The sequence below is a fragment of the Cuculus canorus genome, chromosome 3, assembly GCF_017976375.1.
Source record: "Cuculus canorus isolate bCucCan1 chromosome 3, bCucCan1.pri, whole genome shotgun sequence".
Classification (NCBI taxonomy): Eukaryota; Metazoa; Chordata; class Aves; order Cuculiformes; family Cuculidae; genus Cuculus; species Cuculus canorus.
This window is the reverse complement of record NC_071403.1, coordinates 73,393,696-73,409,439: the sequence shown is the minus strand read 5'-3', so window position 1 is coordinate 73,409,439 and position 15,744 is coordinate 73,393,696.

Sequence of the window (15,744 nt, the reverse complement as noted above, 5' to 3'; positions counted from 1 at the left end):
GGTACTATACTTTTTATAACACAGTCACACAGAAGACAGAGAGGGAGAGTAAAACAAAGTGCTAATGAACTGAGAGGAAATGGTTAGAGACCTGCTCAGCCAGTTAGACATTCACATGTCTATGGGGCCAAATGGAATCCACACAAGGGTATTAAAGGAGCCGGCAGAGATGCTCACCAAACACCTTTCCATCAATTACCAGCAGTCCTCGCTGACTGGGGAAGTTCCACTCGACTGGAGGTTGGCAAATGTTACCCTCTTTTACAAGAAGGGTTGGAGGGAGGATCCAGGGAACTACAGGTCTGTCAGTCTGACCTCGGTGCCAGGGAGGGTCATGAAGCAGGTCATTTTGAATGCTATCACACAGCTCTCGCAGGACAATCAGGTGATCAGGTCCAGTCAACATGAGTTTTTGAAAGGCGGGTCCTGCTGAGCTAGCATGGTCATCTCCTATGAAAAGGTGAGCCGCTTAATGGATGAGGGAAAGGTTATGGACATAGTATACCTGGACTTCAGTAAAGCCTTTGATACACTTTCTCACAGTATTCTGCTAGAGAAACTGGCTTTCGCTGACCTGGACAGGCTCACCCTCTGCTGGGTTAAAACTGGCTGGGTGGCCAGGGCCAAAGAGTGGTGGTAAGTGGAGTTCAATCCAGTTGGAGGCTGGTCACAAGTGGTGTTCCCCAGGACTCAATTCTGGATCCAGTCCTGTTCAATACATTTATCAACGGCCTGGATGAAGGGATTGAATGTACCCTTAGCAAGTTTGTGGATGACACTAAGCTGGGTGGAAGTGTTGATCTGCTTGAGGGCAGGAAGGCTCTACAGAGGGTTCTGGAAAGGCTGGATTGATGGGCTGAGACTACAGTATGAGGTTCAACAAGGCCAAGTGCTGAGTCCTTCACTTGGGACTTGCAGCCCTGTGCAGTTATACAGACTAGGGGAAGAGTGACTGGAAAGCTGCCTGGCAGAGAAGGACCTCGGGCTGCTGCTTGATATCTGGCTGAACATGACCCAGCAGTGTGCCCAGGTGGCCAAGAAGGCCAATGGCATCTTGGTCTGTATCAGAAACACCATTACCAGCAGGACCAGGGAAAATATTCTGCTCCTGTACTCAGCATTAATGAGGCAGCACCTTGAATCCTGTGTTCAGTTTTGGGCCTCTCACTACAAAAAAGGCATTGAGGTGCTGGATCATGTCTGGAGAATGGGAACAAAGCTGGTGAAGGGGTTGGAGTACAAGTACAAGTCTTATGAGGAGTTGCTGAAGGAACTGATTGGCTGAGCCATCATACCTCGTGGTTTTTAAGACAGGTAGATGAAGTGCTTAGGGATAAAGTTCAGTAGTGGACAGGTACGGTTATTCTCAGTGGTGTCAAAGGTCTTTTCCAACCAAGCGTTTCTACGATTCTATGAAAATATGCTGCTGATATATGTGAGCTCTTCCATGCTGTTTTTTCTGGAGCATTCCCATATGGTATTTTGCATTAATCTTGGTGGTCCCTTGCTGATTCTTTTGTCTTTACTTCTTCTCTACCTTCTCCCTTTCATCTTTTTGCTGTTCTTTGGTATATTAATCATTGACTTGTACATCTTTCAGGCAGCTCTTCCTTATCTACCTTGGTGTTCAGCTGTGCAGGAGGACGAGGGTAGCTGCCAGCTGCCTTGAGAAGATGTATTCTCATGGGATACCTGGCTTTGCTTCCCTGTTGCACCCCAATAAGCATTCCTGTCTGTATCGGTTTGGCAGAATGACTGACAGCCAGTAGATGCTAACAGAGAAAGCATTTCCAGAGCGGTATCATGGGTATAAGAGCTGATGTTAAAGGCTGCGTAGTTTCATTCTGGGGTTTATGTACTGCCAGTCTGATTTGAATGAGATTTATATGCTCTAAAGGAGCAGCCCAAACCAAAGCCCATTGAAAACAATGAGAGTCTTTACATTGCTTTTACTGGGCACTGTATCTGGCCTTGGCAATCACAAAAAGTAAGAGGCTGAGGAATATTGAGCCCACGGGCTTTTTAACCAGTAGCTCTTCTATAACTGCACAGAAAATGTCCTGAGACTGAACAATTGTGCACCTCTACATTTGAGCATCTAGTTAGAGGAAATTATAAATGAAAATATCTTATCCAAATACATCTTTAAAAAGATGTTTTTAAAAATTGTTTTATCTTTTGAAATCTAAGAGCCATTTGTAGAGAAGCTTCTGCAGGAATGCACAGGAATGTCTTAATATAAATACTTATTTAGGGTAGCAGCTCTGAAAATGAATAAGCAGATTAATGCATTGTTCTAATTTTTCTTTTTTTTCTAAGATTAATTATGCTTTCTGTTTCTCATCACATTTCTGTAGACGGCTTAAAGTTTAAATAAGCCAAGGCTCATTTCTGATAATGTTATGTTCTTTTCTCTATCTGCTGGGATAGTGGCTGGCAAAAGTTTGGTTTTCTGCTGTGTTCTTTGGTGACTTTTCTACAGAAAAACATAAAGATCCTTATTTCAGAAATACTGCCCTTTGCAAGTAGCAACAGCCCAAAGTGGCTTCATTTTAAGATGAGACAGGGTTAACATCAGTGCAGTGGCATCTGGCTCCTACTGAAAGCCATCTGGAGACAAACTATCTTATACATTCAAAATCTCCCTGTTGGCTTTTGTTTCTGTCTGTATGTCTTGCAGCCCTAGTTATGTTATAAAAGTCTTTTCGGAACAGTAAGAGCACAAGCAAGACTAGTATGTGCAGCAAGAAGAGAATTGCATTTGACATAGACAAAATTAGGTTAAAATGAAAGGCGATATAAACGTTTTCCTCAACACAGAGCAAATTCATAGGCAGGAATATGCAATCAGTATGTGTGGGAAATGACAAACAGATTGGTTACAGCAATGGCAATGTCAAAGGAGAGTGCCCAGAATGCACTTGCTTGCAAATGAAACTTGGTCAACAATGCAGTAGTAAGGTGAATGTTCTCATTTTGAGCTACTGATCACTTTTGAGGCAGCTTTCCTTGGCAAAGCTTTTTTACCACATTTCCCTTTTGGATAATATAAATTAGGTGTAAGTCTGAACATTGGGATCATAGGATGGGAGAAAATGGCCTCAGGTTGTTACAAGGGAAGTTTAGATTGGATATTAAGAACAATTTCTTTACTGCAAGAGTGGTGAAGCATTGGAACAGGCTGCCCAGGGAAGTGGTGGAGTCTCCATCCCTAGTGGTGTTCAAAAAACATGTAGATGTGATGCTTCAGGACATGGTTTAGTAGGTAGGCTGATGTGTTGATGGATGGACTTGATGATCTTAGAGGTCTTTTCCAGACTTAATGATTCTGATTCTATGATTACTGGCAGTAGAGAGAGGAGGAAGCTGCAGGTCAAGGTAGGTGGTGCTACAGCTTCACCCTGTGGTGAATTACCCCAGGATACAGGATTTTCTTAGGCTTATTCTGTATCCTCATGTAATAGTTACAGAATTATTCTAATTCTAAAAGATAGGGAAGCGTTTTATGGGGATTAGACTAGATGATCTTCAAAGGTCCCTTTCAACTTAAGCTGTTCTGCAATTCTGTAAGGTAGATGGATATCAGTGAGTTTGTGTGTATCTGGGCAAGCCATATCTCCACGTTTCCATGATTGCCCTTTATTCTCTAACAGCTGAGCTGTGGCTTTGCAATCTAGAGCACCAAAAATGTAGAATAGTGGGACAAAATTAACCTCCATCTAGTTTTTGTTGTGTACACTGCTGTCTGTCACAGACAATGATATGTGCTGTATTTTGTGTAGCATGTACTGAGGCGCTGTACAGTTAAACATTATTATTGTGTATTCCACAACTTGAGTTAAAATTGACTCTGTTGCAGCTTAATAGGACTTGAGCAGAATGTATAAATGCAAATCTTTACTGCCTAAATGTTGTGAAGCATTGTGGTGAATGAAGACAAGTGTCAAATAAACCCTTTTATCCAAAGACAGAATAATTCACTGCTTTAATCCTAAAACAAATGCAATTTGTGAAACGTCAGACATGAGAGAGGCTTGTATTTTGATAGGCGTTATCAGCAGGTATTTGAGTAAATGTAATATTCAGAGAGATATGGCATGCCCAGTGGGTTAGAACAAATTCTGCTAATAATTAGTGGGGTAAAGCTCTTACAAACAAATAGGTGGTTAGTCTGAGCTTAGCCTTTGCCTTTGCAGTTTGTGATTAGAGTATCAGTGCTGTATTAATGGTATTTCTTTGTTTGAATTAATGCTACGTTGCTTCTATCCCCAGTCTGGTGACCTACCCCACTCTGATGTGACCTCATGTGGACCCCTGCATTCAGTTCTGGAGTCCTCAGCACAGGAAGGACATAGGTCTGTTAGAACGAGTCCAGGGGAGGCCACAAAGATGATCAGAAGGCTGGAGCACTCTACATATAAGGACAGGCTAAGAGAGTGGGGCTTGTTCATCCCGGAGAAGAGAAAGCTCTAGGGAGACCTTAGAGCAGCTTTCAGTACTGACAGGGGCTGCAGGAAAGCTGGGGAGGGGCCCTTGATTGAGAAGTGCAGGGACAGGATAAAGCGGAAAGAGTTTTATGCTGTAAGAGGGGAGATTTAGATGAGATCTTAGGAAGAAATGTTTTCCTGTGAGGGTGATGAGGCACTGGCACAGGTTTCCCAGAGAAGTCATGGATGCCCCGTTCCAGGAGGTGTTCAAGGCCAGGTTTGATGAGGCTTTGAGCATCCTGATCCAGTGGGCGATGTCCCTGCCAACTGAAGGGGTGTTGGAACTCGGTGTTCTTTAAGGTTCCTCTCAATCCAGCCTATTCTATGATTCTGTGATCTGATAAAAGTAGCTCAAGTCTGGGAAAAGAAGCAATATCCTCTCATTTTATCTTTCCTGATGTTAAAGACATTGCAAGCACACCTTCTTCTATATTTCAGTACCTTACTTTAAGGATTTTTTTGTAATAGTAGTTTTTATGAATTCACGTTTATTTTGACATCTAGTGTTAAATGTCTTCAATATATACCATGGCATTAAATTCCATTTTCATACGCTACCAGGTTTGACTTTGCAAACAATATTCTAGTAGAGACTGAAAGCTTACACATTAACAGCTTGTTTCAGATATCTCAAAGGTATTTCATAGCTTTTCTTTTCGTAGGAAATGTAGTGGCAGATGCTATCACTAATAGTGCTAAAAGGGCCTCTCTTTGTGTCTCTCTGGACTAAATTCAAGTCCTGTGAAAATCAATGGGAAGTTTCTGCCTGTCTGCAAGGAAAGCAGAGCAGGCCTTACTGCTCTGAGCTGTCTGCAAATATCTTCAACGCACAAAATGTCTTAGTCAGTGGTTCAGAAGAAACCGATACTGACAGCAACTGGGATTCATTTTCCCATAAATAGTGACTTAAAAATAAATCCTGAATATGCATTTAGTTGCAAGCACATTTTAGAACATTGTTAATACATAAAGTTTTTATTGTTTTAGAAATTTGGTTTGTGTTTTGTGTGTGTTGTTTATTTTATTTTATTTTATTTTATTTTATTTTATTTTATTTTATTTTATTTTATTTTATTTTAGTGTAATTGCATTTTAATAAGTTGCATTAGACACAGGGTTATTAATATTGAATTTATCATTTAGAAATGCACAACTGCTGTGCCAGGGATCATTTATGGGATTAGGATGATATTTTGAGTGGGCCTAATTTTAACAGTCTGCATGGTTTTGTATTTTGCTTTTTTAATATCTGAGCAAGGTTCTGACGTCTAGTGTTATTCAACATAGAATCATATAATGATTTGGTTTGGTATAAAAACTAAAGATCATCCAGTTCCAACTCCAGGGGCACCAACTACTGGGTCAGGTTGCTCAAAGCTTCATCCGACCTGTCCACGAACACGTCAGGGGTGGAGCATCCATGACTCCTCTGGGCAACCTGTACCTGTGCCTCCTCACCCTCACAGGAAAGTATTTCTTCCTAAGATCTCATCTAAATATCCCCTCTTTATGCTTAAAACCATTTTCCCTAGTCCTGGCACTCCTTGATAAAGAGACCCTCCCCAGCTTTCCTGTAGCCCCTTTCAGTACTGGAAGTCTGCTGTAAGGTCTCTTCAGAGCCTTCTCTTCTCCAGACTGAACAGTCCCAACTCTCTCAGTCTGTCCTTGTATGGGAGGTGTTCCAGCCCTTGAATCATCTTTGTGGCCTCCTCTGGAGTTCACAGATCCATGTCCTTCCTGTGCTGAGGACTCCAGAACCAAATGCAGGGGTCCAGGTAAGGTCTAACAAGAGCAGAGTAGAGGTGGAGAATCACCTCCCTTTACCGATTGTTCACACTTCTTTGGATGCAACCCACAATACAGTTGACTTTGTAGGCTGCAAGCATGTATTGTTGGCTCATGTTGAGCTTCTCATCCACCAGCACTTACGTGTTCTTCTCTTCAGGACTACTCTCAATCCATTCTCCATTATCGTATGTGATGATAATATATAATTAATGTATTTTCTCCTTGCCTGGAAATTACTACAGGAAATCCTTCCAAACATCATTTGCCAACATCTATTTAACAGATCAGATCAGGGCTGGTTTTGATAAAAAGCTGCCTAAGCAGTTAGTTCTGGGAATTTTGTAATGTTTAACTGTAGAAGAGATGCTACCTGTATTTATATATATGTGTCTGCAGTGATGTGAGCCCAGAATGTGGGATGCTTAGGAACAGAGTCAAATATGGGATTTTGACTGAGTATGCAGCTGTCAGGAATGGGATGATTTCTGTGAAATTCATTCTCTGTAGATTTACAGCCACCTGACTTTTATTAACTCACTGCTTGGCTCCTGCGTGATGATTTACCATGCTGATGTAATTCTCTTGTGGTTAGCTGAAGTCTAGAGTAACTGCTGTGCTCAAACCCCCTGGAAGTCAGTGCCTGCTTTGTTATTTAAATGCTCCCTGCATTGTTCCTTGTAACTCCCAGACATGCTTAGAGGATCGTGTTGGCCAAACAACGGATTCTTTTTCTCCCTTCCCATTGCTTATCCAGCTTATCTCAGCAAACTCTGTTGTTTTATCATCATAGAATCCTAGAATGATTTGTGTTGGGAGGGACCTTAAAGCTCATCCAGTTAAAAACCCTGCCATGAGCAGGGACACATTGCTCAAAGCTCATCCAGACTGGCCTTGAACACCTTCAGGGATGGGGCATTCACGGCTTCTCTGGGCAATCTATGCCAGTTACAACAAGTACTGCTTTGACTTTGTAGAGGCTCTTTGTGTGAAGCAGCACATCTTGAGTGGTTTGCAGCAGGGATCTGAGGTTATAAAGAACACCCACCACATTGCCCTCGCAGTGTAGAAATTTTGTTAAAATTTCAAGTCCTTTTAATTTTCTTATGTTCATTTTCCACTCCTCCTGGGAACCAGCAGTGGAAGAGGCCCTCTGGGAGAGCCAGGAATGTGCTTGCAGTGCCTTCTGTGCCCAAGGGCTTCTTTCCACTCCTCTTTGGAGTAGGAGACCACTGTGCTAAGGAAGAATGGGCTACTCTCCTGTGTGAGGTTAGAACAGGACTGCCTTTCCCACTGCCAGCTTTGTACTGTGAAGAATATTGTCTTGGGCTGATTCTTTCCTTTACTGGAAGATGAAGAGCAGCCAATAACAGATGAGTTATTGCCAACTTGTTTCTTGCATTTGTTGAGTGAATAGACTTAGGACCTGATTAAACCACAGCCTCAGTCACCTTGTTCCTCCTTGTGCAGTGTTGGGCCCAATGCATGGCAGCTTTGCCAAGTAAAAATCCTTTGTCTTGTCCTATGTAGGACTTTCAAATTCAGGAAAGGATTGCATCACCTTTTCTTCATACAGTCTTTCCATTTAAATTGTACAGAAATGCAGTGGACAGCCTTGTAATCTGTTCATAAGAATAGATTTCCTTCATACGTGTAGCTTTAATGTTATAGTTAGGAAAGAGAAAAATATATGTCTATCCAGATAGATGTATGTTCAGTGGCAAGTAGTCCATGAACACCAAAAGCAATTTTTAAACAGCTCTAGAATTACAAGCAGAATTAATGCTTTCTAATATGTGTGCATATAGTTGTTTGCTTTCTGCTGACATATTTTCCCAGGGGAAATAAACACATTTTACCAGTTTACCCATAGCATTCACTTCTTGGCTTTAATTTCACAACTATAGAGCAAAAAGCCACATAATGTCTTGCCTGATAAACAGAGATGTTTCTTTCCTTATGTAGTTGTTATGAGGTGATAAAATTAAGTTAGGAATGAAAGGAAATAAAATCAATGGTAATGAAGCAAAATCTCATATGATTAGCATTTTACTAAATGGCAATGGGGTCAGCTCTTAGCGAAATTTTATGGGTTTTTGGACATACGATGTGAAAATCTGCAGTAGTGGAGTTATTAACAGTCTGTTCTGGCATAGTTCCACTGTAGAGGGGGTACTAACCCAATGAGGTGCATGTGTACCCTTTTACATGTATAATATATGAGTTGTCACCTGGAATGTGATGGGACTCCTCTGGTAAATATGTATTTTGCTGTGAAGGTTTGTGACTGTAACTTTGTAGATATAGCTTACTGGCTAAAATGCTGTCTCAAAACTCATGAACATGGGTGCCATTCCTGTTTCAATTGCTGGCCTTGGTGTGATCTGGCACAAGCTTTTTGCTCTAGCTTTTATGTCCAAATTAGATATAATGTTGCTGGCTTTCTTTTGAGACACTTGAAGTGGGATGCGAGGTTTGTTAAAGCCTAAGAAACTAATAATGAATCAGAAGTGTTTTTTTTAATGTAAGTGATATTGGTGAAAAATTTTCTAATAATCTATACATATTAGTCTTTGAATTCTCTGAAATCATATATAGATACTTTTTGAGGTAACACAATTAAGTAAAAACAAATATTCCTCTCTACTGAACCAAGAGGTGATGCAAGCAATTTTAAAAACAGGCTATTATCAAGATTATTTGCTTAAAGCTGATACATCTATACCAAGTATAACTGGCAATGAGAAAGAAAAATAATGTTTTGGAGTCATTAATGCTCACTTTGCTCTCACATTACACAGGTCTGTCTAGATTTTGAAATGCAGTTTTATGGAATCATAAAACCATAGAATCATTGAGACTAGAAAAGACCTCTAAGGTTTTCCAGTCCAACCACCACCCCAACATCACTGTGCCTAACAAACCATGTCCCAAAGTGCCATGGCTACACATTTTTTGAACACCTCAAGGATTGAAGACTCCACCACTTCCCTGGGCAGCCTGTGCAGATGCTTCACCACTCTTTCAGTAAAGACTTTTTTTCCCAATATTCAATCTAATCCTCCCTTGGCACAACTTGAAACCATTTCTTCTAATCCTAACAGTTTTTATTGAGGAGAAGGGACCTGCACCCTCCTTTAATTTTAGATTATTTTTTTTCAAAGAGGAGAGAGACAGCTGACTCTCTTGTTGAAAATTCGTGTAGGATGCCTGTTATAAGTTGTTAGTCTACATATGTAGCCCCTTAGAGTTTAGAGGTAGAACACATTAGCTGCTTTAGAGGAAAGTGATATTTGTTGTCAGATATTAGCTGTCCAGTCTTTGGGAAGCCTTGGGTTTATGAGGCAGGATTGCAGTGTTTGTGGTCATGGTAAAAGCAACACGATAATCAAATGGCAAATAAAGTGCTTCAGCTGGAATACAGTCTAACGGACAACAGTTGCAAAACTAAAAGCTTTATGGAACCCAGAGGATGAAGGAGACAAATTAAAGATGTTAGGATGTATTACAGAGTCAGGCTTATTGCAGATACAGCCTTTAATGATCTGTGAATTCTGTTTATGAATTTGGAATGGTATTTATTCTGAGATATAAAGAAAACAAACAAAATACAAGAGTAGGTTATCTATGGCAGTTGGAGAGGAAATTAAATGAACCTGCAGACTGGGAGCTTCCTACATCTTAATTTCTGATGCAGTTTCTTCTTCTAAGGATCTTTTCTACTATAGTCCCTCTCTGATAACGGTGCCCTTTTTTTTCTGTCTCTAAAATGAAATGTAAGGCAAATGCAATAGGCAGCTGTGTATTTTTACCTTGCAGTGCAGTTACTTTTTAATGAGACCTATAGAAACTGATTAATTGCAGCTTCTGCATCTATAATTTAGGCAGGACACATTTGCAGAGACTGCCCATCAACCTGAACTCATCAGGAAATCCTTATGTTTACAGTAATAGAAGAGAGCATTTAAACATTCCTCCCAGTACCAAGATTATAACACAGAGCCAAGGCTGGGCTGGAAGTGCTGAGTGTTTGCAGCTTCCATTAAAACCAAGGAGCTGATGCTGCATACCCTGAATTCACCATTATGCAAACATTTCTTCTGGCTAGTGTTAGCAGAATGGAATAATGCTGTTTACCTAATATGTTATTCTGTGGGCTGTTTTGTTAATTTGTTATTTACCTCAATGTAGTTTTCTATTTGTATTAATGATATAATTTATAATCTGAAATGTTTTTCAAGTTCTGAATTATAATTCATATCTACAGTGGCTACAGTGAAAACTCTAGATATGAAACCTCTGAACTGAGGTCATTTTATCAGCCTAACGCACTTTCTATAGCAATCGTGTGTTTGTAGCATGCCTGACAAGACAGAGCTGTCACAAACTTATGAGCAAATACTGTATTTAGACTCTGGTTTAATCTGAATTAAAGAGCGAATATAGTTTATTAAGTGAAAGGACTGACACTGAACACATAACCCCAGTTCTGGAGGTTTTCCACTGCCAAAATACATGGGGACGTGCAAGAAAACAGTTTATTCATCTTAACTGTCTTCTGTTCAGGCATTTTATGGGATTTTTCTGTGCTGCAGAAATTGTAACCCATGTTCACTTTTCCTTATGACTTTGTTTGGTAACTGCATGGGGTTGCATTAAAACTGCAAGAAATTTTGGGTTGATGATGTCCTTCCTCTGGAAAGGAGGTGTGGTGCCAAATAGCCAACTGGAGCAAGGAGGGTCATGCTGTGCAAGAAGGTGGCTCTTCTCCATCTCAGCTGACTAGCAGAAAAGTATATCACAATGTAGCATCAGGGTGCAAGGTTTTTCTTTATCTGCTTTACATCTTACTGTATCTAATTTAATTTTAAGCTCCCTCAGAATAAAAGGTGTTTCTCTAAGATGGTTATTTGGGATTGGCAAAAGAAAGCAAAAATATGGGAACAGTTAATCTATAATGATGATAATTTGACTTAAGACATATGCTTTTTGGTTCAGTGAATTTCCTGTATTGATTTTTGAGCTTGAGCATTAATGAATTCCATTTCCAAGCAACATGCACCCTTTGGGATGTGCAGGCTTTCTGAGTGTTATTGAATTAAGGCTGTAGGATGCTTACACAACATACTTTTCCTTGGCTGCTGATGGGGGTTCCAACTGAGTTTTTGTTCTGCTACACTGTTTCTGCTTCATGGTTGTTGTCTCTTTTGATTTTTTTTGGAACATAACCTAACAGCTTGATAAGTTTAATTAAAACATTTGATAAATATTCATACTAATTTGTATACAATTTGCAAAATTTCCACTAGAGATCAGCCACTGCACTGGGTATTCTCACATGTAGGTTGAACCAGAGGTTCAGTTTGTCCATGTGTTTGCAACCAGACTTTTCTGTTTGGATTTTTTTTTTTTCTAAATTTTAATCATCTGTGCAATATTCTTTCTAACTTTCAGTTCTTTTCAATAATTCACAGTCAGTTCTCTTGTATTATGTCTCACCAGCATCACCAGAAAACCAGCAGGAACTGCTTTCTCTGAAAAAGAACACTTGGGGTATTTCATAGGATAGAATCAAGGAATGGTTTGGATAGAAGGGACCTTAAAGCCCTTGCAGTTACACCCCCCTGTAATGGGCAGAGATACCTTCCACTGGGTCAGGTTGCTCAAAGTTCCATCCAACCTGACCTTGAACACCTCCAGGGATGGGGCAGCCACGACTTCTCTGGGCAACCTGTGCCAGTGCCTCACCATCCTCACAGGAAAATATTTCTTCCTAATATCTCCTCTCAGTCTCCTCTCTTTCCACTTATCCTCACACGTACACACCCCCAGCTTCATCCTGTCCCTTCATTCCCCAGCTTTCCTCTAGGCCACCTTTAAATACTGGAAGGAATTTAATGCCAGTTGTCTCTGAACTCACATCATATTTTGAACATTATTCTCATATCCTTTCAGCCATCTCCCTAGCTGAAGAAGACTGATTTTATATCTTACTCTTCCTTTAAAAGAAAGAGATTGCATTACGTCACATTTCATTTAGGAGGGAAGTGGTGGTGTCTCCTTTCCTGGAGATGTTCAAAAAACATCTACATTTGACACTTCATGACACAGTTTAGTAGCACGGTAGTATGGGGCTGATGGTGTGACTGGAGGATCTTGTCAATCTTTTCCAGCCTTAGTGACCCTATGATTCTATGATTTTATTTGAGTACTGGGCCTCATATTTGGTAGCATTTTAACTGGATATCAGCTACTCTGGTAGAGGAGGTTCTTGCAGTTATTGCTTGTACTCATATCCCTCACGTAGTTTGATCCACCAATTTGTGGTTAAAATGCTGTACAGAAATAGACAGTGTTCTTGTGGTAGCTGTTCATCTGTTTCATGACAGCACTGCTTGTGGAAACATGATTCTGATGTACTGTCTACAGTTGTGAAATTTAAAAGTGATAGCTCCAGGGTTTATTTTGTCTATAGCAGACAAATTTACAAAAACAAAACAATCTTTGAAGGATAATATGATCATATGACCCACATGTATTTATATGTGGACTCTGATCGTATCAATGTATGCATACTGAAGAGCTCTGCAGAATGCACACAGCATCACTCTGGGGTGGTGGCAGGGTCTATTTTTGCATTGCTTGCTAGAACTGACATGCAAGTCAGCCGTTTCCTGAGCTGTGAGTGACGGGAGAGCTGACCATTTTTTAAAGATGACTTGCAAATACGAAGTGATAGTTTCTCCTGTGTAGAATCATGATAGAGTGCTTGCTGATTTTTTGAAAATCATGTCACAGTGAAGGACGAAGCAGCTGGCTATATTTGTGTGGCACTGTAAGAAATCTTCCTGCAGAAAGAAAAGACCTTGCTGCTGGATTCCATAGTAGTTGTTGGACTGGGAAAAAGGACGTGCAGACTACACTGTTTTGTGTGTCCTTATGATTGGCATTGATATTACTAAGTTAAATTAAGTAGTGCCAGTGCCAAGTTTGCTGTTGATCTCTGTTTACTTCATTTGCCACAAAATTAGCTGGTTCTTTGCCCACTCAACTTCATTGACCAGTGACTTGGAGACGGAGGCAAAGTTTAAGATTTCTCATCCTTTATGTCTACCTGCTCACTCACAGCCTGCAGCAGCCCCCAAGGGGCTTCCCAATATCCCTTAAAAGCAAGGAACTGAAATTTCAACTCCTGTAAAAGTCTACTTCTGTTGCAGTTGTGCTGGGAACAAGAGAATATTTTCATCCAGATATGCTCTGTGTGTGTGTGTGTAAGTCTCTCCATCGCGGCACCCCCGTGTCCAGTTCTGCTTTTATTCTAGACACAAACTGGCAAAAGTAAACTTCATGGCCAGACTATATTTCCCATGAATTACATCTTTTTCTGCTTCCCGACCAAAAAGTCTCAAGGTACCATGATGAACTCAAAATTTTACATAAACTTTCTGTTATTACTCACAACTGAATGCATGATTTAAAATAAAAGAGCTTGCTAAAGTAGGGGCAAAAATACAGAAAATAGTCTCAAATCATCAGTTTTAAAATTTATTTTTAAACTTTTCTCTTTTCTGTAGTTTCCTATGATTAATAGAAAACAAATCATCCTCATAATCAGTTTCCTTGTCTTGCTGACGACAATCAGAAGTATATTCCAGGAGATGTTCTCTAAGTAATAAATGCCTGTTTATTTTGTGAATATCATTCTATCAGCTTTTCAGCTAGAAAACCAAGCTCATCTATCATTTGTGAATTGCAAGGTATTGAATTGTATCCAAGGCCTAATTTGCAGCCCCAAACACCTACGCTAAGCAGCCATCTGGGCATGAGGATGGCAGCACCTTTCTGTAAATCAGGTTTGAATGTGCCCAGGGGTCAGTTTGAAACCCGATTTAGCTGCCTGTCTTTTGAACTCCTTAATACCCAAATTAGTTGGCACCTTCGGAAAAGATACCCCAAGTCTTTGTGACAACTGAAAAACAGGCATGCATGGTTGGAATTCAGATAGACAGAATCCATTGCTCCAAGGGAATATGCAGAGCCATCTGTTATTGGGAAAAACAAAAGCATCACAACATTGTGTCAATAATGCTGGGTAATATCAACAATTAATCTGAGTCTTCTTTAGTTCCTATAAACCCTGTCTTAAAGCTATGGTACTGTGGTTTAAGTTTACCATATTTGACCTCGCTTGGAGTTCTGCCTTTAGTTCTGGAGTCTCAGCACAGGAAGGACGTGGATCTGTTAGAGCAAGACTAGAGAAGCCCACAATGATCCAAGGGCTGGAGCCTGTCCCATATGAGAGCTCTTTAGGGAATGGATTGAATTATGGCTACAGTGATGATGAATCTATAATCACTTTCCCATGTCCCTGACCTGCGTGTGAGGTATTTCATCTATCTCCGTCAGAACAGCATCCAGCTCCATGTATTAAGTTCATTAGTTGTCCTAATTTCCTGCTGTAAATCTCACAGACTGAGAGGAAATAAGACATGAGTTTAGTAAATATGTGGGACCAAAAGAGAAAAGTCTGGTTACGTAGATTGAATCAACTCACTTCAGAAGAAAAATTAGAATTATTTGCCTTGAAGAACAATTGTCCTATGAGGACAGGCTGAGAGAGTTGGGGTGTTGAGCCTGAAGAAGAGAAGGCTCTGGGGAGACCTTAGAGCAGTCTTCCAGTGTTGAAAGGGGCTACAGGAAAGCTGAGGAGGAGCTTTTTATCAGGATTTGTGGAGACAGGTTGAGGGAGAATGATTTTAAGCTGAAAGGGGGGAAATTCAGGTTATGTCTTGGGAAGAAATATTTTTCTGTGAGAGTGGTGAGCCACTGGTACAGATTTCCCATAGAAGTCAATAATGCCCCATCCCTGGAGTTGTTCAAGGCCAGATCGGATGGGGCTTTGAGCAACCAGACCCAGTGGAAGGTGTCCCTGCCCGTGGGAGGGAGGTTGGACCTGGATGATCTTTAAGGTCCTTTCCAAACTAACCCATTCTATGATACTTGTGTGTTCTTTAATGCAAGGCTTTGTGGTCTTTGTTGACAGCTGCTAAGAGAAGTAGATTATTCCATTAAAATTAAATTACTGGATAGAAATATTCTCACCGAGAGAGCATCTGAATTTTATAAGTCTATCCAGTAGGAGTTCTGGAAGGAACAGCCTTTTCTTCTGGCTGTACCATATTTTCTGGGAAGGGCATAAAGTGCTGTGCAAATGTACGACTCTTAGAGGCAATTTATAATTAATGTAATTGCTTAATGGGACATTTCCCTTGACCACAGCATGCCATGCTACCCAAGCATCCTCTTACACTTCAGTGCTCTGTTTAACGGCCAGTGGCATTTTTCAAACAGGAGAGCATAAATTTTTTTCCAACAATTCCGTCATCCAGTATATTTACAGTGGGTCAGTAAGAGCATCACCAAATGACACCCTAAATCTCCTATCATCTATATAATAGAATCATAGAATGGT